Raw genomic sequence first — 21,012 nt, 5'->3', positions numbered from 1 at the left:
ACTTATGGAATGTCTCTATACTGAGGGAATTTACCGTGATGACTTACAGGCTGCAGTCCAACTAACCCAACCATGGTCAGCTGTGAATGGCAAATCCAAGAGTCTAGTAGTTGCTCAGTCCCACGAGGAAAGCTGTTTCAGCTGGTCGTCTGGAGACGTAGGTTCCGATAGAGGTGCTGGCATAAAAGTGCAAACAGTTGAAGAGTGAATCTTCCTTCTGCCAGTGTCCTTATACAGGCCTCCAGCAGCAGGTGTGGTCCAGATGAAAGCTGTGTACCGCCACGCCTGGACACCATATGACAAGCTGACCAACAGACAGAACAAGTGAGCAGGCCTGATGGCGGGATTTTTAAAGGGTACAAGTGTTGCCTTTGGCACCTGGTGATGGTGGCTGCTGGCGCTGAGTCACAGAAGGCAGGCTGGGGCTAACAGTGACTTCTTGCTAAGAAGTCATACGTCTATAACAGGAAGATCTCAAAAGCTTTTACCAAAAAAATGCACATAGGTGTATGTGAAGACACACACGTGTAAAATTTAGAGAATTTATAACACCTAAACACTAAGCTACTTTTTAAAATATTTTTTAAATTTCCAGTTGGCAGCTGGACAGTGGTGGTGCATACCTGTAGGCCCAGCACTTGGGAGGCAGAGGCAGGCAGATCTCTGTAAGTTCAAGGCCAGCCCAGTCTACAGCATGAATTCCAGGACAGCCAGGGATACACCAAAACAAAACACTGTCTTGAAAAACCAAAATAATACAAAATAAACATCAAGTTGGCTTTTATTTATTATTTAAATTTGCGGTACCGGAGATCAAACCCAAGTTCTCCCTGAACATTGGGCACATATTCTACAGGGAGTTACTGCCTCAACTCCTATTAATTCATCCTACAATTGTTTTTAACAGTTATCATTTGTGTGTCTGTCTGTCTGTCTGTGGGATGGAGTACAGCTGTGGGAAGTTGGTTCTCTCCTTTCACCATATGGTTTCTGAGTATCAGACTCAAGTTATTAGATTTGATAGCAAGTGCCTTTTCCCACAATATCTTTGTTGTGCTGGGTTTTTTTGTTTTTTGTTGTTGTTGTTGTTGTTGTTGTTTTTGTTTTTTTTCTTTTTTTCAGAGCTGGGGACCGAACCCAGGGCCTTGCACTCGCTAGGCAAGCACTCTACCACTGAGCTAAATCCCCAACCCCTTGTTTTTTGTTTTGAGACAGGGTCTCACTATGTAGCTCTGGCTTTGTCCTGGAACTTCTTGTGTAAACTAGGCTGGCATTGAACGCACAGAGATCTTGTTGTCTCTGCCTCCTAAATGCTGGAACTAAAGGAATGTGCCACCATGCCTAGTCTTACTCACTGACCCTTAATACTTTGGTTTTGAAAGGAAAGGGCATGACTGCCCCTTGGTGTGGTAGAGGAGAAAGTTTATTGTAGACAAAAAGGAGAGCACAGCCAGAGTCCCTACATCTCGGGGAGTCCAGACTGAACATGACCAGACTGAGCTGGGACATGTGAGGAGTGTTTTATTAAAAAAAAGAAAAAGAAGCCAGGGATATGTTTGGTGGAGGCTCGGTATGGTGAGGAGGAGTGCTTTTGCGGGCCCATGCTGAGGCATCCCTTCTTCTTGGGGTACCAGCCATCAAGGATGGTATAGTGTAGAACAGAATTTATTTAGGGCATGGGGAGGGGAGTTGAGGAGGAGTAGACACACACACACACACACACACACACACACACACATTCTCACACACACTATAACACTTGGACACATACACACATGCACACAAATACACTGTAACAATTGTGCACACACACACACACTACACACATTCTCACACACACTATAACACTTGGACACATACATACACACAAATACACTGTAACAATTGTGCACAAACACACTACACACACACATTCTCACACTATAACACTTGTACACATACACACATGCACACAAATACACTGTAACAATTGTGCGCGCACACACACACACACACACACACACACACACACTCACACACTAAAAACACTTGGCTTCCCCATCTGCTCAGATGACTCTGTTAACTTTTTATGGCTGGATTCTGAAGGGTTTCAGTTACCTCCCTCTCGAACTGAAGTTTAAGAATCCTGTACTCACACTAGTTAACAGCACAACCCCCAAGTTACTAGACTTGAAAAAGGCCTGAAACATTGGACTGATCCCTTCTTTCATGAATTTGATTAAAAACAGCCCCAGAGGTGGTTGAGCAACTTCCTTGGACCAGAAACCAATCCAGAACCTCCACTTCCCACTCGTGTCAGGTTACTTCAGGGACTTACAATATGCTTTTGAAAGGAAGTACACACCAAGATCCTTTGAGTGAAAATTCTTTTATCTGGTAACTGTTCGTGGCAGAAAGATGAAGTTGCAGTTGATTCAGTATGGCATGTGTCACCTGTACCAGACTCCAGAAATAATGTGGGCAAACTTAGATTTCTTTGCCAGATCTTGGATTTTAGTGACTTCATTCCAGGGGTCTGAGGATTTACCTGTTTTGCTTACCCAACCAAGTGTCCAGTGCATGGTAGGGGACACTTAAACCCTTGTTGCGCCCCATTCCATTATAGAGTGTGGGAGGGTTTGCTAGTGACACTTAATCCTTTCCCAGTTATACCTGCACAATGAATACCTCTGCTCATAAGTCCTTGGCTGCATATCTTGATTATTTCCTTAGGATATTTTTGTAGAAGTGGAATTGCCTCGGTTGAAAGATATGACCTTTATAAAGCACTTGATTCAGGACCTTTCCAGCAGTGTAAAAGTAAATTTCATTTCCCAGAGCATTATTGGCCTCAATGGTTATTTATTTACTTGTTTATCTATTCCTTTGATCATGTTGTCCTTCTAATTTAAAAAAAAATCCTTAATGCTTGGCAGTCATGACGCACACCTTTAAACTCAGCACTTCGGAGGCAGAGGCAGGAGGATCTTTGATTTTGAGGCCAGCTTGGTCTCCTTGAGTTCCAGGAGAGCCAGGGCTGCACAGAGAAACCTTGGCTTGTTTATATAAATCTTTATTTGCATCTAAGGGTAATTAGATTAAGCTTATTTTGAAGAAATTCCCTGAATTGTCTGTAGAAAACATGAGGGAACTGGAAGATCAATGAAGCCCTTAGCAAGGTGAAGCCAAAGGCTTCTGTCATGTGACTTGCCTTGACTGAGCCAAGTGGTATAAAATGAGTACACACCATGTTGGAGGGAGTTCCCTTGAGTAAGCCACCAGGAGGTGAGGGTGTCGGCTTCCTTGTGTTCATCCTCCTGACTTGGTGGAGGTTGGATTATATAAGATATGAAAAAAATAGATACATATCTTGTAATATTGCTAGGAAAGGGCCAAACTGGGGAACAGGTCAATCTTGGAAGATGAGTTGTTACCAGGAGACTGAAGGGGCCTGCTGCCAGACAGCTGTGTGGAAGACTAGTGGGGGCAGCTGTGGTTTGGTTTGGTCTTTCCTGGCGGCACATTTTACTCAAGAAGCTGGGAAGAGCTTTTAATGGACTTTTGAGGCTCGAGGTTAACTTCAAGTACAAAAAAGAGTACATGTACTCCTGACACAAGCTACATCACAGACACTTGATCAGCCAGGTTCGTTGCTGCTCAGTGCACAATTAGGTAGGGAGTAAAAATAAGCAGCAAGTGGATAATGAAATATGGTATACACAGACTATGAAATACCATTCAGCTTTAAAGAAAAACGAAATTTGCAGGTAAATGAAAGTAGAAAAGATCATATTGAGTGAGGTAAACCTGACCCAGGCCCAACCCAGGAAGACAGGGAGCCGGGGTTGGGCGGGGGTGAGGAGGTGTCAAGAAGCAATAGAGAAGGGGGTTGGGGATTTAGCTCAGTGGTAGAGCACTTGCCTAGGAAGCACAAGGCCCTGGGTTCGGTTCCCAGCTCCGAAAAAAAGAACCAAAAAAAAAAAAAAAGAAGAAGCAATAGAGAAGGCAGTAGCAAGGTATAAGTCATCTGGCCAGGAAAATGAGAAAAGAAGCTCTCTAGGGAGGAGGAGAGGGAGGCAAACAGAAAAGGGAGGGAGGAGGGTCAAATAAGTTAGGATCTTTGAAAATGTAAGGAATGACAACTATCTAAAGAAAATGTGATTCTGTATAAAAATGTATAGTTTAAACGAACTTTTTTCATCTGGGCTGACAGTGCTCCCTCCGAGAGCCAAAGACTACTAAAACCAGACAGGACAAGCCTTTTTGTGAGCTGTTGACCAGGGTTGTCCAAGAGACTTCCAAAACATACAGTGTGTTGCTATTGCCCTTGGTTGTCCCCAGGGATAGAAAGTTAAGTCCCTATTGCACTTCAAACAGAGAACCTAGAAGCCCCTGAGCCTGAATTGACCTGAATGCTTCTTCCTGAAGACAAGCTTCCATGGTACCAGAAGGTGCCAGGCAAGCTTCCAAAGGAGAGAAGCAACCAGTAGTCCTACCAACTATTGATGCCTACGAACCACAGCGATGACTGGCACCGCATGGCACCACATGGCACGGCACGGCACCGTACCCTTAAAGGTGCAGTAGTGACATGCATACCTTTGCAATAACCAACAGCTCTCTAATTGGTATTAAGACTTACTCAACAAGAGGGGAAACATACCTGGTACTAGAAACCTAGGTAGCTACCCAGGACTAGTGAAGTCTCGAATCTTGGAGGAGAGTCCACAACCACCACTTTACCAGCATAATCCCCAACTACAATCTAAGCACTTGTCCTTATTCTGACAGATAAGTACTGTCCTCACCCCCCATCAAGGAAATTTCTCTTTACAACAGAGACTCACAAAACCACAACTAATCAAAACGCAGAGTTGTACAGCCAACTGATAAAACTATAAAACATACCTGGTCCTAAGGCTATGGGAACATTGTGGAATGGGGGGATTGTAAGAGTCAGAGGATCAGGGAGGTTGCTGTGAGATTGTGTCTCCTGGAATGACAGAAGCTACATTCACCTACGAGACTGCCAAAAAATGAACTGAACAGAGATGCGTCAATGATAGATATGCCAAATGGATGGGGGAAAGCCCATGAGGCTTCATCTAAACACACAGAACTGCAGGAAACTGAGAAATGCTGCAAGCAGGAGAAATAATCTCCTGAGAAGAACAGTTGATGGTATCCAAGACCAAATGGTCAGCCTTGGGCTGGAGAGATGGCTCAGCAGTTAAGAAGAGCCCTGACTGCTCTTCCAGAGGTTCTGAGTTCAAATCCCAGCAACCACATGGTGGCTCACAGCCATTTGTAATGAGATCTGATGCCCTCTTCTGGTGTGTCTGAAGACAGCTACAGTGTACTTATATATAATAAATAAATCTTTTAAAAAAAATGGTCAGCCTTGAAAGCATTTATACAAGTAACATTATACAGACTGAGCAGGTTATATTTAGAAACACACATGCACACACACACACACACACACACACACACACACACACATGCATGTAGTCACAATTAATGAAGAAAGAAGCCAGGAATTAGAAAAAGAGCAAAGAGGCATGTGTGGGAAGGTTTGGAAGCAAGAAAGGAAATGAAGAAACAGTGTAGTTATAGTATAATCTCAAAAATAAAAACATTTAAATGAAGAATACAGAGGTAACCGAAGAAGCCATATACTTCAAGACAGAGTGAAGGTCAACTGGAAACCACTCAGACCTGGGCATAACCTGCCCTTCACTGCCCACAAGCCTACGTGGAGGATGACTGACTTACAAATGTTACAGACCATTTATTGTGCAACTCTCCTTTGCTTTGTTTTAACCACCATCAGAGGTATCTTCATGATAATACATATATGGATGTATTTTATAGTTGTTTTTTCTCTGTGAGAAGTCATTTTGTTGAATACTTGCTTTAAATTTTCTAATAAAGTTTTAAATGTAACAATCAGATCAATCTGTTTGTTTTCATTTTGCCACTGTCACCAAAGACATGGGTTACCTTTCACAGGATCCTATCCTCATCCTATGAAGATAAAAGAATTTAGGCCAGGCGTGGTAGCTTATGCCTTTAAACCCAGCAGTCAAGAGGCAAAGAGGCAGGCTGATCTCTGAGTTCAAGGCCAGCCTGGTCTAAATAGTGAGTTTCAGGTCAGACAGGGCTACATAGAGAGACTCTTTCTCAAAAGAGGGGAGGAGGGATGGGTGGGAGGTTGAGGCTATTTAAGCAACTGGATCAAGGAAGGGGATTCTGGGATATATATGTGCTAATTCATTGAGGAGTTAGTCATTGCTTCCCTCTCATATCTTTGAGTAACACACACACACACACACACACACACACACACACACACACACTTTATGCTTCAGGCTTTTTTTCTTTTTTTTAAGATTTATTTATTTTATGTCTATGAGTGCACTGTACCTGTCTTCAGACACACCAGAAGAGGGCATCGGATCCCATTACATATGATTGTGAACCACCATGTGGTTGCTGGGATTTGAACTCAGGATGTCTGGAAGAGCAGTCAATGCTCTTAACCTCTGAACCATCTCTCCAGTCCCAGGCTTGTTTTCTTTAAGATATAAAACTAACTATTCTCCTGCCTCCAGAGTTCTAAGAGTAAAGGTGTGTGCTATCACACCTGGCCTCGATCAGTTTTTGTTTCTAATTATTATTTTTTACTTTTTATTTATTCTTTGTGAGTTTCACATCATGCACCCCAACCTCACACATCTTCCCATGCCCAAAATAATAACACACACACACACACACACACACACACACACACACACACACAGGTGAGGCCGGTACAGTATAGAACAAGGCCTGTCATTGGATGAGAAGGAAGGATGGGCGGGGAAAATTTTGAGGGAAAAAGGAGGAAGGAAGAGGAGACCTGAGACCACAGAGTACCCTTGGAGAGACAATGTGTAAGCTGACGTTAAGATCCCACACTGTACCTTTACAGGTTGTTATGAATGTTCTTAAGGGATGGATGTATACAGGGCTTTGTATGTTTAGGTGGGCAATTTTATTTTATCAATTGGATCAAAGGTTATTGTGTTGTATGTTCTTTCTCGTGTAGATTTTAAGTGTAAGGGAGTGTGCGGCAGCTGGTCTGGGCAGCCATGGAGTTGGGATGTGTGTTTCTGGCATGGAAACTTGCCTTGGGAACTAGATGGGTAGAAAGATTGCTGCCAGGTTCAGAGAGAAGCCTTCAGCAGTGTGATATGGGATGGAGCAAAGCGGGTGAGAGGCTTTGCTGACTGAGACTTAAGATATTTAGCAGATATCTTGGGGCACTGCAGTGCCAGATCTAGTGGGGGATAAAAACCAGCATTTTTTGTTTTTTATATTTTTACAGCAACACACACACACATACACACACACACACACACACACACACACACACACGTGTGAAACTATAGCGTGTCACAGTGTGTCCCATAGTCTACCCCTTTATCCACACAGCTTCAATTGCAAATGTTCACTGAAATGAGTCATTGGTCTGGTTCAAGGCCTCTGGCTTCTATCAATATTGGATCCTCACTGGGATCTTCACAGTTATCTTGTTGCCTTGTGCTATGGAGATCCTGCAGTTTGGATCAGCAGGACTGGCCCTTTCATCCATCCCAACAATTTCCAGATGACACAGATTTTGAGGTGGGCCATCTCTGAGCCCTGAATCTGGGCCTGGGTGGCATCTGAGCTGTTCAGCACATCAGCTCTTCCTTACTCTCACCACAGGATGAACTCTGCATCAGTGCTCAGGCTTGGCCACCCAATAACACTATCAATCAGGAGGCAGGGTCAGGTCTCATGCTCTCATGCCCTTGGGACTGGCTCACCTGCACCCGTGCCTCCAGGGCCAGCTCCAGTCAAGGGGAGCAGGGGCACTCAGAAGCGCTGCAGCCCTTCCAGGGACTGGACTAGCTCTTCTGCTCTCAAATCTCCCGGTCTGGCTCACTGGTGCCTTTACCATCAGGGCCAGCTCCATTGTGCTGCCCAGACAAAGTACAGGGCTACAGCCAGTAAGGGGACAGGGTTAGTTCTCCTGCCCTCAGGACCAGCTCCTCCTACTGCAGTTGGTGAGGGGGATGGACATCACCCTCATACCCACGCCATCTCAAGGCAGAAGAATGGAAAGTCAGCCCTTCCTTGCTGTTGTTCTTGGGCAGGCTCATCTTCATCCCCACAACCAGGGATCAGCCCTGCTATGCTGTCCAGGCAAGGTGCAGGGTGTACTTTCTGAAGTATTGCAGTTGGTGAGGGTCAAGGCTAGCTCTCTCAGTCACATGACTCTGTGGGCAGATGAAGTGGGGGTTGGTGGGTGGACGACATCACCTTTGTGCCTGTGCCACCCTATGATAGGGTCAGCTCTCCCACCCAAGGGCTGGCTCACTCATGCCTTTGCCACCAGGGTCAGCTTCACTGTGCTGCCTGGGTGAGGGGCAGAGTCCACTCTCCTGGGGGTGCTGCCACCAGTGAGAGGTGAGGCCAGTTCTCCAGAGCTCTGCAACCAGTGAGGGGTGAGGCCAGTTCTGCACAGCCCCTGGACATCCACATGGTATCCAGCAGCTGCCCCAACCAAAGATATCCCCATGTTCTCTAGTGGTAAAATGAGCCCCGGACATCAACATTGACCTCTGCTGCTGCATAGCCATAGCCGCAGACCCAGACATGGGCTTCAGCAGCAGCTAGGGCTCACCTCATCATGGCCCCAGGTAGTGCGGTTGGCCACTCACAACCTCCAGTCTCCAGTTCCATCTCTTTTCATAATGCTCAAGTTGTTCTACTTCTCTTTCTCATTGTTTTGGTCTAACCCACACATACCCAAGAATAGCTGTAGCCATTTTGTTCCATGCCTGCCAGCTATTTTATATTGTTGATGTAACATGCCTGCCAGTCACTGACACAGAGATATGACTTGGCTCAAGGACATGCTGACCACACACCCTGTTTTGTTCTGTATGTTCTGAATGTTCTGTGTAGGTTTGCTAATCTTAAGAAATTCCACAAAGCTTTAGGTAGGACCCATCAAATCAAAGGTCAGTATGAACCGTTATGTCTAAAATCATTTGTCAGAGATGATCACCAGGCAGCCCTTCCTGTACCTATATATGAGCTCACTGTGTTTTTGTGCGGCTTGTAGGATGATGTCATTATACAGGTGTAGGCAGGTACAAGATAGAACGAGGTCTGCCACTGGACGAGAAGGAAGGATGGGCGAGAGAAAAGTTTTAGAGAGAGGAGGAGACTGGAGCGAGGGAGAAGTGACACAGAGAGAACATGGAGGCTGATGTTAAGATTCCTCTCTGCACATTTACAGGTTGTTATGAATGTTCTTAAGGGATGGATGTGTACAGGGCTTTGTATGTCTAAGTGGGCAATTATATCTTATCAATTGGGTCAGAGGAAGTTATTGTGTTGTGTGTTCTTTCATGTGGCGATTTAAGTTCAAGAGAGTGTGTGGTGGCTGGACATGCTAGACCGCCACGAAATGGGGATGTGTATGTCTGGCATGGTGGCAACCTGCCTTGGGAACTAGACGGGTAGAGAGATTGCTGCCAGGCTCAGAGAGTAGCCATGGGCAGTGTGCCATGGGATGGAGTAAAGCAGGTGAGGGGCTTTGCTGACTGAGATGAAGATATCAACCAGATGTCATGGGGCACTGCGGTGCTGGATCTAGTGAGGGGTAAAAGACAGCATTTAATTTCACAGCAACAGTGGCTGACATCATAGAATGCTACTAATATTCCAAAAAGTTATGGTTATAATACTCATGCTATGTTATCCCAGTGTTCCCCTGTTCACCACCCATATACCACCCTCCATACCTTACTTGGGACCAATCAGCTTAAAGAGTAGCTGATAATACTTTGCCTAGTAAGCCTACTGCTCCCCTTCTTGCACTTCAAACTTTTGAACCTGTTTTCCCTATAAAAAGCAAAACCTGGGGGTTGGGGATTTGGCTCAGTGGTAGAGCGCTTGCCTAGCAACCGCAAGGCCCTGAGTTCGGTCCCCAGCTCCGAAAAAAAAAAAAAAGATAAAAAAAGCAAAACCTGAGAGCAGACTAGGACCACAGTCCTTTTTGGGGTCCTGGACATCCAGCATTATTGGTGTGCGTTCAATAAACTATTCTTACTTAACTGAGTTCAGTGTTTGTTTGTTTGAGTGATGATTCCTGAACTCCAGCATCCATCACATACTTGCCCATTGTGGTAGTTCCTGCTGCAGGCCGGTCACGCAGCTGGTGGGACGCTGGATGACACCCTCCCCTAAATCGGTGTCAATGTCCTTGCCAACGTCAGTGTCACAGCCCTTGCTGTGCACTGGAGGGCAAGTCTGTGGGTGGCCGGGTGCGTCACAACTCTCTGTCTTCCTCCTCCCGTGCTGTGTTTCATGGTGGTAGGTGGGGCTTTGTGTGTGTCTATGGCCACCACCCTTGTATATTTTTATATCTCCCACAATCACCCCGGATGCCTCTGATACTGTAGTCTGTACCTCTCCCCATTCCTCTGAGGAGCTCTCCAGACCTCTGCCCCATTTCCTTTGCCCGTCGACATGCATCACTTCTGGCCATGTTCATTTTCTGGGTTTTGTCTCAGAGAACGACTTTTCTCAGTTATTCAAGCCCGAAAGCCTTTTTTTTCTTTCAGCTGGGCATGGTGCTGTACTCATAATCCCAGCACTTAAGAATCAGAGGAAGGAGGATTTCCTTAGTGTGGGAGTGACCAGCTTATCTAACATAGCAAATCCGAGTCTCAAATCCAAGTTGGTAAAGTGCTTTCTGGGCATACACAAAACCTAACCCTAACCCTAACCCCCTTTCCATAGTTTTTTTAATGACGTAACATTCCATTCTTCCTCGTTAGTCACTACCTTGGTTTAGGATTCCTAGTTGGCTCTCCCTCCCCGTCCCTCCTTTAAGACAGTGACTCTGTAGCCCAGGCTGGTCTTTCCAGTGCTGTGATTCCAGGCATGCGCCACCACGTTCTACTCCACTTTAACGTTTTCAAAGGCAGTTCTTCCGTGTTAGCTACCAGGACGAAGTCCTCCTTTTTAAAGTTTTTGGCTACAACAGAGCCAGCCCTCCTTTCAAGAGAAGCACAGAGAGGCCAGATAGAATTAGTCAGCCTGGAGAGGACTTTGAACCAGAAGAGCTGAGTTGAACCAGACAGCCAGAGATCAAAAGAACTAGGAAGGGGCGAGCTTATGCAGCAGCAAGGCTCGGAGGCAGAGAACATTCTGGGTCTAGATAAGATTGTACAAAGGCTACAAACTTCCAGGACTAGGCGTAGGTTAACAGACTGAGGCAGTACGCCTCGGAGGTGACAACTACAGCAGCAAATAAAAGATACTTTTATACTACACAGACAGACACACACACACACACACACACACACACACACACACACACACACACACACACACACACTTGCAGTTCTCTCAGCCATAACGAATTTTGCCTGTGTTCACTGGCCTAACCATTCTTGTTTGTTTTGTGGTTGTTGTTTTTGTTGTTGTTGTTGCTGCTGCTGCTGTTGTTTTTTTTAGAGACAGGGTTTTTCTGTACAGCCCTAGCTGTGCTAGAACTCATGATGTAGACCAGGCTAACCTCAAACTCAGAAATCTGCCTGCCTCTGCCTCTCCAGTGCTGGGATTAAAGGTGCGCACCACCAGCCCTAACCATTGTTAGGTCCTGCCCTCTCTTCTCACTCAACCCTGTTGCTTGCGTCCCAGATCTCAGTGTGGATACTATGTCAGGCAGCCTTCAACTTCCCTATGATCCTGGCCTCAGGGTATTCCTGCCCCTACATAATAAGCCCTTCCCTCCAGTGCATTGTTTCTGGATGCAGTTCTGAATAGCAGAATTATTAAGCAGTAATGGGATGTGAACTCTGAGGCTGGGTGGCCTGCAAACTGTAGTTTTTGTCATTGTTGGTGTTGCTCATCCTTGCTCTACAGGCTCTGTGAGCAGTGGAGGGAAGCCCGTGACGCTCTGCAAAAGGAATCCAGCATTATTCCTGCAGGTGGACCTGGGGGTCCAGAGCCATCCCAGCAGGCAGCATCCCACTACTTCAGGAAAGATTAGCCAGGCAGCACTCAGTCTTATGCTATTGGGTTTGGGAAGTTAATTACACAGTAATAGATAAGCAATGTTGCCACGAAACCCCTGCCTGCCTCCACACCAGATTCTTGAGTTCTACGGCCAAGTGTCTGCATCTGCTATCTCTAGTCTTACGTAGCCTTTCCTACATGAGTGGCCAATGTCTAGTTCATACCCAGGGCTCCAGGTTGTGGCAGTGTAGTGAGAAAAGGGGGGAAGGGAGGAAGTTGGCCTGATTCTCCCCAGTCCTCTTAATGCTTGTCTCTTAGTGTCAACAGATGCTTGTAGCAAACTTGGTGTGGGGGAGGGGGCACTCTTCTGGAACTTTCTGAATGGATGTGGTGAGGGCGCCTTACAGAGTGGTGTAGGAGCACCCAGCTGGTGTGTGTGTGTGTGTGTGTGTGTGTGTGTGTGTGTGTGTGTGTGGTCCCTGCAGAAGTGAAACCGGAAAGTGGAGCCTGGTGTCTTCTTACAGCTTTCACTTTTCAGAGCTTGCAGAGCAGGACCGACACCTCCACCCCAGCCCCACCCCACCACACACCCTGAAGGCACCTGAAGCCTGGCCTGGCCTGTCTGTCACTGAAGCCCTGGAATGTAGTGGTCCCTGATCTCTAGAGACTTGAATGGGGACAGAAAGGCAGTCCCACTGTGTTGTACTGCTCTCTGACCAGCTGTTGTGAGTCCCCCAACACTCCTTTGATTTCAGCCTGCTGTATGTACGTGAGTAGACTAGTACACATTCAAGGCTGAACGGTTACCACATGGAGTCGTTTAGAGTGAGAGAAAACGCCTGAATTTCAGTTTTGTCATTTATGACATGACTTGACCCGACCACCCTATACCCTTCGTTCTCTGCGTTGCCGGGGAAGCCATCCCAAGGATGTTCTGAAATAAAATTAAACCGCAGGTACAACATTGTGTGATATGCAAATACTTGGGTGTTTTTCAAAGGAGCTAAACAATCCTAACAATTTTTTTTTCTTTTTTCTTTTTTTCGGAGCTGGGGACCGAACCCAGGGCCTTGCGCTTGCTAGGCAAGTGCTCTACCACTGAGCTAAATCCCCAACCCCACAATTTTTCATTGGCAGTGAAAGAAACAAAAAGAGCTCTGGTCTTTGTTGTTTGTTTGTTAGTTTGTTTGTTTTCTAATGCTAAGGATCAAACCCAAGGCTCTCCCAATGTACATACTTACTGCTGAGTGAAACCACCAGCCCTTAAAAGATTCTGATATCCAGTTGACGAGGTGCCACACTTAGTTTTTTAGTGAAGGTGACATTGCTAAGGGACTTTTGTGTTCATTTTGTTGGTTGGTTGTTTTACTTTTTGAAATACAGTCTTGATAAACAGCATAGGCTAGCCTCAGATTCGTTATGTAGCCTGGTGGGCCTCACACTCCTGCCTCAGCCTTGTGACTAGTGAGGTTATAGGAATATGCCACCACACCCTGTAACTTCCGTTTTACTGTTTTGTTTTTTTGTTTCCCTGTTGTTGTTGTTTGTCTGTTTGTTTGTTTGGGTACAGGTGATCAAACCCAGAGCCCTGCTCCTGTGAGGGAAGTGCTCTGCCGCAGCCCCGGTTTTATCAGTTTATCAGCCCGACTCTCGGGCCTGCTGCTCTAGGTTCTTGCTGTAAACCGGCTGCTCTAATGCCGGAGCAGATGTGCCTGAACCTGCCCCTGCCCCTCAGGAGGAGAGGTTTTGCTCCTGTTTGCAGTCAGATATCTGCACCTTTGTGCTCTAGTCCTGCTACAGATGGATGCGGCCATGGCACATCCAGAAGCACAGGATATACAATGGTGGTGGCTAAGTGCCCCCCCCCCCCCCCCCCCGTCATCGTCAGCAGATAGACAGACTCTTGGACTGCATTCCGCTGACACACACATCATTCCGTTTTCCAGTCAACAAACCTGTCTTTATTGTCTGTCTACTATTCAGATTAGAACTGGTAGGGAAGATCACTGATTCCAGTTTTTTGGGTTTTTTTTTTCCAATCAGCCATGTTTATCACCTGACAGTGTTTAGCTGCCCAGATCTAAGCATGATCAGAAAAGGATCCAAACATGTTACACTGGGGAACTGGGGCTGTGGCCCAGTTAGCTGAATGCTTGTCTTACATTCATAAATTCCTAGCATAGCACAGAATAAGTTGAGTGCTGTACCCTGTAGTCTGGAGGATCAGAAATTGAAAGTCATTGTTGGCTACATAGTAAATTCCAAGCCAACCTGGGATACCTGAGACCCCATGGTTAAGAACACTGGTTACTCTTCCAGAACCAAGGGTTCAATTCCCAACACCCACCGGGAAGCTCGAAACTGTCTGTAACTTCAGTCTCTGGGAATACAGCACCCTCACACAGACATGCATGCTGGGAAAATATCAATGCATACAGTAAATAAATAAAACCATTAAAACAAAGCAAAACAGAAAAGTCAGGTACAGTGGCCCACACACCCTTAATTCCAGCACTCGGGAACCAGAAGCAGGCAGATCTTTGTGAGTTTGAAACTAGCCTGGTCTATGTAGTGAGTTCCAAAACAGCCAGAGCTACAAACATAGTGAAACCCAGTCCTATGAAAAAAGAAAAAAAAAATGCTTTTGGGTTTTTGTTTTTGGCTTGTTTTTTTGTTGTTGTTTTGTTTTTTGTTTTGAGTCAGAGCTTTTTTTGTGTAGCCCTGGCTGTCCTGGAAGTTGCTCTGTACATCAGGCAGGCCTTGGACTTAGAGATGGTTGTCTCGAAAAAAAAAATCTAAATAAATAAATAAAATATTAGCCATCACTTATGGTAATTAAGATTATCAAGATGCTGTGAAGCTAAATGAGTTTGGCTGGTAAAGAATTTTGTGACCTAACTGGGTAGTGGTAGCACACACTCTAGAGGCAGAGGCAGGCAGATCTCTGAGTTTGAAGCCAGCCTGGTCCATATCATGAGTTTCAGCACAGCTAGGGATACACAGAGAAACCCTGTCTCAAAAAACAACAAACAAATAAATAAAATGATCCTATGACTTTATTTAGACCACAAGTCCTCGGCTTTGGAAAGCTGCGTATTCTAGATCAGCTGAGGCAAGCATTATAGACTCAAAGTGGAAGCTAACAGTAACCAAACTCATAAAAGATTGATTTACAAATCAACCACCAATTTGCTGTAAGCAGTAAGAAGTCCAATGCCAAGAAAAGCAGATGGTCAGCCCAGATTCCTAACTTCAATAGTGTGGACAGTACAGAAACCAAAGTTAGACTGTGTGGATGATGTCACAGGTGAGGCAGGTACAAGATAGAAGGAGGCCTGTCATTGGACGAGAAGGAAGGATGGGCAGGAGAAAAGTTTGAAGGAAGAGGAGGAGACTGGAACGGAAAGGAAAAAGACAGGAGAGAGAGGGAGAGAAGCCATGGCAGGACAATATGGCAGGTGACGTTAAGATTCTACGCTGTACCTTTACAGGTTGTTATGTTTTTAAGGGATGGATGTATATTGGGCTTTGTATGTTTAGGTGGGCAATTATATCTTATCAATTGGGCCAAAAGTTATTGTGTTGTGTGTTCTTTCATGTGTAGATTTAAGTGTAATGGAATGCGGGGCGGCTGGTGTGGGCCACCACGGAGTTGGGATGTGTGTTTCTGTCATGGAAACCTGCCTTGGGTACTAGATAGGTAGAGAGATGGCTGCCAGGCTCAGAGAGAGGCCTTTGGCAGTGTGATATGGGATAGAGCAGAGCCGGTGAGATGCTTTACTGACTGAGACTTAAGATATCCAGAGACGGGGCTGAGGATTTAGCTCAGTGGTAGAGCGCTTACCTAGGAAGCACAAGGCCCTGGGTTCGGTCCCCAGCTCCGAAAAAAAAGAACCAAAAAAAAAAAAAAATTTTAAGTGCCCCAAATTAGAGATTTGTTAATTAAATTATGAAAATTCCCTCTAGAAGTTTATAGAGATTCTGAAAACAAACATGCAAGGTGATTTCTAAAGAATCATAAGTCAGGCATGATTCTAAGTACTTTATGGGTCTAAACTCTCTGAACCCAGTGATAATCCTACCAGGGAGACAAGAAAAACCAGGCTAAAGAACATTAAATGCAGACAAGGATATACTTCCTGTCTTAGGGTCTTATTGCTGTGAACAGACACCATGACCAAGGCATCTCTTTTTATTTTTTTAAAAGAAGATATATATGTATGTATACACACACACACACACACACACACACACACACACACACATATATATATATAGTAGCTGTCTTCAGACACACCAGAAGAGGGGATCAAATCTCATTACAGATGACTGTGAGCCACCATGTGGTTGCTGGGATTTGAACTCAGGACCTCTGGAAGAGAGTCAGGGCTCTTCTTAACTGCTGAGCCATCTCTCCAGCCCAAGGAATCTCTTATAAGGACAACATGTAATTGGGGCTGGCTTACAGGTTCAGAGGTTCAGTCCATTATCATCAAGGCAGGAGCATGGCAGCATCCAGGCAGGTCTGGTGCAGAAGGAGTCGAAAGTTCTATATCTTCATCTGAAGGCTGCTAGCAGAAGACTGACTGTCCAGGCAACTAGGACAAGTATTAAAGCCCACGCCCACAAGGCCGTACCTACTCCGGCAAGGTCACACCTCCCAACACTGCCACTCCCTGGGCCAAGCATATACAAAGCATCACACCTCCCAAGGTCCATTTCTTTTCTATGAAACAAGTCTCTTTCCTGCCATTAATTCTTCAGGGCTACACAAAAATTAAAGTCTAGAACAAGTCTGAAGTCAGCAAATTCCAGGTCACAGGCAGAGTGCAGCCTGCACCTGTTTCTATAAGGTCAACGAACTGAGAATAATTTACATACATTTAAGTTATTAGGAAAAAATAAAGAAGAGACTATTCTCTAAAACCTAAAAGTTGCATGAAATTCAAGTCTAAGTGTCCACAAGTACAGCTGGGTTAAATATTGCCATCAATGCTCACTGATGTGTGCCCTGTATTGGTTTCCTGCTATAAGGGTCAAAATAAATAATTGCAATTCAAAGTAAGAATATAGGAATAATATATTCAAGTAAGAACATAGGAATATTTAATTATAAAATTGATGTCCTGTTTAATGTATACATATATTGAGTTGCCGTACTATACCCTGTAGGCATGTATATACGTGTATGTCTATATAAGTAATTTAACTTTATCTTTCAATGTGTTGTGTGCAGGTGTTTGTGTGTGTTGCTGGGTGTGTTCTTTTATGTCTGCATGGGTGGAGGTCAGAGGTTGACACCAGATGTTTCCTTCAGTTGTCCTGTACTCATTTCAGATAGGATATGTTTCTGGTCTGGGCACTAACTGGGGCCCTGAAGGCTCCCACCAGTGAATCAAGACTCGCAGATGCTATTCCAGAACTCTGGAGCACTGGGAAAAGTACCAAAGTACCATATCAGGATGTGGCTCTAGACACCCATCTTTTTTTTTTAATAGTCTCACTATATAGCACTGGTTGGCCTCAAACTCACAGATTTACCTGCCTCTCTCAGCCTTTGCCTCTGAGTACTGAGATTAATGGCATACACTACCATGCCTTTAAAACGTTTTAAATTGTTGGTTTTCTTTATATCTTTTAATTATGTGTGCCGGTGAGACTATTTGTATGTGAGGGTAGTTACCTGTGAATGTCAAAAGAGGGTGTCAGATCCTCTGAAGTTGGAGTGACAAGCCACTGTGATTTCACTGTCAGTTCTGAGACTCACTGCCTCAGTCTCTAACGTAGACCTAGTCCTGGAAGCCTCTAGCCTTTGCACAGTCTTATCCAGGCCTAGAATGTTCCCTGCCTCTGAGACTTGCTGCTGAATAAGCTCACTCTTTCTTATTCTTCCTGATCTCTGGCTGGCTGGATAACTCAGCCGTTCTGGATAACTCAAACTCCTCTCCAAACTGACTGATTCAATCTGGCTTCTCTCTCAGCCTCTGACTCTCTGCTTTGCTTGGCCTCAAACTAACTCTGGCTTGTTTCAGCCCTACCTGTGTCTGGCTTATTCTCTCTCTGTAACCTGTCTCTCTAAAACTGTCTCCTTCCCTTCTCTTTCTTTTTCTGCACTGCTCTCTTGAGTAGCTTCCCTTCCCTCTCTCTTCTCGTGAGAGTTGGACATATCCTGTTCTGTCCAATACTCTTACGCCAGGCGAAATGAGGAGACGGAGGCAGAAGGCTTAGGGTTTGAAATCAGTCTTGACTGCAAAATGATTTTGAGGCCCGCCTGAAGTTATATGAGTCTGTAACCCAAAACAACAGCGAAAGGTAATACTGGCAGGAAAAGGGCTTTTAGTAATCAAGGATCAATTTCCAACTCAGGACATGGCACCCTCTAGTCTGTTCCTCTCGTGTTCCTCTTCCCACTTAAAAACTACAGCTTAGGTTCACACAGAGGTCTCTGTAGTTGAGCTTCCGCCAGGGTCTCCCAGGGCTGCTACTGGGCCTCGTGTTTCAGACGAGACCACCAACGTGCAAAGCCCATAGACAGGTTGTTTGCAATGGTTTTCAGGGTGTTTGGGATGTATTCTCAACCTACTCATCACCTCCCTGGGCTTCTTGGTTTTCTTCTACTCTCTATGATCCCCGATTTCTTCCTGTTTGGGGTGGGCAACCCAACCCACAAAGAAGTCAAGACAATCCGTGTCTACCAAGATGAGCACCAGGTCCTCGGGCCACTAATACTTACTGATGGGCAAAACCAAGCCGCAGTGAGGAGACATTTGTGAGCCTCCGAAGACCACCGAAGAGTTGACTCTGATGTAATTGCATTAGATTTTACCCTCAACCCCCAACCCTGACACAGCAGGAAGGTGGAGCCCTGAGCCTAGTTTTAGTCAAGTATTTATAGAGACAAGAATGGGTGTCTAGCCTGGTAAACATCTGGTCGAGGGGCCATTATGGCCTTTAACATAACTGGCTGGTGCTGGCAGCCAAACCATAAACTTCTGCTTTCCTCCTGATCGGTGGTTGTTAGTGAAGTGTCAGGGGCCGGCTTGTAACCTGAGGGTTTAGATTTGTTGGGGAGTAACCTGGAAACTGGTGTTAGACACAGGTCTTGTTTCGGGGGTAACCTGGAAACTGGTGCTAGGTACCGGCCTGTTATTTAACTTGAGTTGAACCTTAGGTCAAGTTCTCCAAGATGGAGTCTGAGAGTCTAAAAGATTTGGTTTCTCATGGCCACTGGGGCCACTGCTTGGAACATCTATACCCATGTATCCTTCACCCCTTCTACTATCTTCGCTGTTTCTGCAGAATATTACGAAGAAGGGGCTCGTGATGAGTGCTCGCTGGCAGGTCAGTGAGGATTTCAGTGTGTGGAGTTGTGCCTCCATTGCATGGCGGAGCCTAATAGCTCTAGCTAATTGGAAGGCGGGGACAGAATGCTGAAGAGCTCAGGGTCAGGCCTGGAGAAGTAGCACATGCCTTTAATTCCGGCACAGGCTTTATTATTGCATACAATGACTTCAGACTTTTTTTTTTTTGGGTTCTTTTTTTTCCCCCGGAGCTGGGGACCGAACCCAGGGCCTTGCGCTTCCTAGGTAAGTGCTCTACCACTGAGCTAAATCCCCAGCCCCGACTTCAGACTTTTTTAAACTATTTTTTATTTATTTAGTTATTTATTTATTTTATGTGCGTTTGTGTTCTCCCTGCATGTATGTCTATGTGAAAATATCAGATCCCCTGGAACTGGAGTTGCAGACAGTTGTGAGCCGCCATGTGGGTGTATTTGGAAGAGCGGTCAATGTTCTTACCTACTAAGCCCCGACTTCAGATTTCTTTTCTCCAAACTTAGTAAACCCCAATGCTGTTTTATTTCTTCATTTGGAGGAGCTGAACTCACCTGATTCCACGCACCTGTTTTCATAGTTCTTTTCAGATGGTTCTAAACCGTGATTTGGATGATTCAATTTCATGTCTTCCTTTCTGGGCACGTGTGATCACTCAAGAAACTGCATGGTCAAGCGCAAGGCCCTGGGTTCGGTCCCCAGCTCCGAAAAAAAAAAAAAAAAAAAAGAAACTGCATGGTCAGAAGAGGCGGGCATCGTTCTCTCTGTAGGCACTGGCTTTGAAGCTGAATACCAGAAAAGCATGGCAACCCCCTCTCTGAGCCCCATGGTTCACCGAGCTGTAAAAGGCTCATCTAAACAAGTCTGACAAAGTTGCTGCTTTCCTAGAATAACAAGTTGGAAAGAGTGAGCCGCAAGTAGGAACTCATTAGGAAAGCTGTCTTTGTAACAGAGTATTTAATAAGGCTTAATTTATGCAGACAGGTGCCTTGAAAGCTGCCTGTTCTCTGGCCTTCTTGAAATCCCTGTCACTTGGGTTGTGTTACCAGGGGCAGTGAGTTGATCCCGCCCCCTCTGTCAGCTGCAGAACAGACAAAGACCACTATTAAGAATCTCCACAGTGAGAAAGGGCAGAGAACCATCAGTGTGTTGGTTGCATGTGAATTATGCCCAAGGTATTTGCCGACTTGTGGCACAAGATTATCATGTTGTACAAACAACTCATTACAGCAGGGCGGCCACGTGGGCATCGGAGTTCTGTAAAAAAAAGAACACGGAAGACGATGTAGGGGGGTGTGAAGCGACCACTCGAGACCCACACATAACTTGTTGGGTGTGTTTAACTTTTAGTAGGGTAAAAATAAAGACAAAAATAAAACAAGACAGTGACCAGAGGCCATGCTGGCCACTGGAACTCCAGGTATGCTGCCCATCTGTGGTCCCATCCCCCATTCTCTCAGTGTGCTGTACCCTATTCCCCACCCACCCACCACTCCTTACTGCCATGTCCCAGCCCCCAAATCAGGCAGAGAACCCCTGCTAAACCACACCTTCCACACCTGACTGAAGACCAGAGAGGAAACAGAAACCAAGCAACAAAGCACCCATCTGGAAAAGACAAACTCAGAAATCA

General features: G+C 45.4%; 1 pseudogene; it reads right to left on the bottom strand.

Annotated features, from left to right (window-relative positions):
* Window positions 1–17,387: 17,387 nt before the first annotated feature.
* On the bottom strand, window positions 17,388–17,509 carry LOC120102628 (small nucleolar RNA SNORA3/SNORA45 family; annotated as a pseudogene).
* Between the last annotated feature and the right edge of the window lie 3,503 nt (window positions 17,510–21,012).

This window comes from Rattus norvegicus, chromosome 4, assembly GCF_021556685.1.
Source record: "Rattus norvegicus strain SHRSP/BbbUtx chromosome 4, alternate assembly SHRSP_T2T, whole genome shotgun sequence".
Lineage (NCBI taxonomy): Eukaryota > Metazoa > Chordata > Mammalia > Rodentia > Muridae > Rattus > Rattus norvegicus.
This window is presented reverse-complemented; position numbering and strand designations above follow the sequence as displayed.